The sequence below is a fragment of the Vitis vinifera genome, chromosome 11, assembly GCF_030704535.1.
Source record: "Vitis vinifera cultivar Pinot Noir 40024 chromosome 11, ASM3070453v1".
NCBI lineage: Eukaryota > Viridiplantae > Streptophyta > Magnoliopsida > Vitales > Vitaceae > Vitis > Vitis vinifera.
The window spans coordinates 13,866,946-13,870,468 of NC_081815.1; positions in this window are offsets into that span (position 1 = coordinate 13,866,946).

Genomic DNA, 3,523 nt, shown 5'->3' on the forward strand with positions numbered 1-3,523 from the left:
TATAATCCTTTTCCAAAAGCAAATCATGAATGCAAGGAGGGAAAGCAAAGAGAGAAATCTAACATGAAGAATTCAAGAGGACAGCAACTGTTGGACACATTTAGAGCACTTCCTGGAGTCCATTTCATGCATACTATATAGCGTTTCGAAGCTCGGGAAGTCAGGAATCCAACGCTTAAAAAAAGTACTCGAATCGGGGTTGAAATGAAGAAGTTCTAGCCATTAGAAGCCAATCACACCAAGTTGAAGGCCAATTTCGCAGCTGCGAAATCACAAGGTGCTCGCTGCGAAATCAGCATTTGGCTGTGAAATGGAGACCTTCAGCTTGCGAAATTTCGCAGCTCATCTTACATGCCTGCGAAATCCACCTGAGTGCTTCCAGATATTTGCGACCGACTCTTTTAGATTTTTTCTTCAAATATTTGTTGTTTAAATCCCCATTTTCTCCTTGTAATCCACCAATCATAGGATTCCTTAGTTAATAAGTAAGAACAAAGGGGTGAATAACCTCATATATATAGTTTGTAATTTTTCTTTACAGAGAGATCTCTCGGGAGTTTGTTCTCAGAGACAACTTTTTGTATAGTTTTGAAGGAATTAATATACAGAGCTTTGCTCTGCCTTACCTACTCACTTTGATTGTATTTTTCTTACTAGCCAAACAAGCTCTGAGGATGTTTCCTCAGAGAATGAGTGGCTAGACTTTTTATCTCTTGGAACTAAGGTAGCTGGGTAAGTGCCAAATGCAAGAATTGGGAGTTTTGTTGTTTCAGCTTTTAATGAAGAGAAAGTGTGACCCATTAATGGTTTCTATGTTTTTAGTTAACTTAATATGCCTTTAAATCACTTGGGCCAACACTTGGTAAGGCAAGTGATCTCCATCCATTGAGATGCACTAGTTTATCTCTTGTGAGCCTTTGGGAGGTGATTTGAAGGTAGGATTTTCTAGAATTGCCAACACTTGGTAAGCTTTTGGACTCTAAGGAGACATCCATTAGTTATCTCTTGCGAGCTTGAGAAGGGAAATCCAAGGTTAATGATCACCTTGAATGGTAAATGCTAGGTGAGAGGTACGAGCCATTGCAAGATGAATCAGTGAGAGGGATTTAGTGTTTGAATCCATAAAAGGGGAAGCATCTATACCACACCGGTTAGAGAAATAACTATATGTTAATTCTCTAATGCCAAGAAAAGATTCAAGTGATCGGAACTCTGTTTTTGTATTAGGAGCCTGACCTTAGTGATCCTAAAACTCTAAGAAACACTTTTCTTGATAAGTAATTTCCGTTACTTAATTTTTAGTTAGCTTAAAACCAATCCTTTTTTCAACCAAAGTTTATCTTTTCTTTTGAAGCTAACCTTGAAATGAAAAAACATCAATTCAACTTTGAATTATTATCAGTTATAAGTTGAAAACCCTTCCCAGTGAACGATCCTAGAGTCACCATGCTAGCTGAGGCTATCCTAGTACATGGTGTAATAGGTTATAAATTTTGTAGATTACTCCCGTTTGAGGACCAAAATCAAGGTACACCAGCTGGGCACGGAATCATTTTCCTATTTAGTTTTCGTCATAGATGGCACTCGGTCTGATCGATCATGATAGTTCAATATCCCTTTCGACGTAGACCAGGCCTATACATTTGGTCAGTCATTTTTTTGTTTGGTATTCATCATAGACGGCTCACGATCTAATCGGTCATGATAACTCATTTTCATTTTTGGGGTCTATTGTACCTATACGATCGGTCATGTCATTGTCACATCGTGTTTTTCTCATAGACTACACCCGATCTGATCGATCATGATAGCTCAATTTCATTTTTAGCGTAAACCACACATGTACGATCGTTCACATTGTTGTCCTATCTGGTTTTCCTCATAGACCGCACTTGGTCAGATAGGTCCAACAATTCAGTTTCAATTTCAGCTTAGACCAGACCTATATGATAGGTCACGTCGTTGTCTTATCTAGTTTTCGTCACAAATCATACCTTATTCGATCGGTCATGATAGATCAGTTTTGTTTTTCGCATAGACCTACGTTATACGATCAATCATGTAGTTTTCATATCTTGGTTTCGCCATAGTCGACACTTGATCTGATTGTTCATGACAATTCAGTATCGTTTTTGACGTAGACCGCACCTATATGATCAGTCATGCTATTGTCCTCTTGGTTTTCGTCACAGATTGCACCCGGTCTAGTCGATCACAATAGTTCATTATCATTTTTGGTGTAGAATGCACCTATATGATCGATCAAGTCATTGTTCAGTCTAGTTTTTGTCATAAGCCACACCCGGTCAAATAGCTCCCAATAGTTCAATTTATGTTTCAGCGTAGACCAAACCTATACAATCAATCACATCGTTATCCTGACTGGTTTTTGTCACAGACCGTACATGATCTGATCTGTCACAACAGCTCGGTTTCATTTTCGGCATAGACCACACCTATACCATTGGTCTCGTTGTTGTATCATTTCGTTTTCATCATAGACTACACCTAGTCAAATTGGTCTCAACAATTCAGTTTTGATTTCAGTGTAGACCAGACCTATACAATCTATCATGTCGTTGTCCTATATGTTTTCATCATAGACCATACATTGTTCGATTGATCACGACAACTTAATTTCATTTTCGACGTAAACCACATTTGTATGATCTGTGACGTAGTTATCCTATCTAATTTTCACCACAGTCGGCACCCAATACGATCGGTCACAATGTAATAAATTTGGAATCCATTATTTATTTAATGATGTTCTAGTTTCACTTTTGTCTATTCTTATTCCATTTATTATACTTTATGAGCATTCTTGCCTGCATATTTTACATTGTACATGACATAGGTGTATTACAAGTTGCACAGAAGATCTAAGTCATGGTTTCCTTACAAATAGATGACTTGTTTACAATTGGTTCATGGGTCTAGGTAACCTATTAGAGGTTATAGTGCACCACCTCCTAATTGGAGGGATGGCTGGTCTTGGCTATCATGATAGGCTTCCATGGTGAGTGCACTAGTGTCTATGGTTATACATTGGACAGGACCTATAGTGAGTCATGACTTAAGGCTATCAAGTAGTCATGAACTCACTAAGTTGCTTCATTATGTTGTCTCTCAACCTTGAGAGAATATTAAGCTTGTGCTAAAGTTAGCAATGACTTTAACCTACGGGTGAGATCATAAGCTGGGCATATATTCCTTATGGATTGGGTCTTTGTTGATGGAAGCCGATAACAACAGGTATTCTCAATTGAGGCACCGTGATATCTCTTGGGATTGAGACAGAGTGTCCCCTTGGGTGATCCTAAGGAGGTGTGTTCATGGAAACTATGGTCATAGTAATTCCTTGAGTGGAACTTAACATAGGCTCTTTAAGAGCTAAGATATGTCAATTGAATACACAATAAGAGGATTTGTAACTTAAGGATGGTAGAGGTAGTCTTGAAAGGTTGATAGCTTTCACCTTGTTAAACTATGGACACCAGTTCATGGGGAGACTAAACACAAT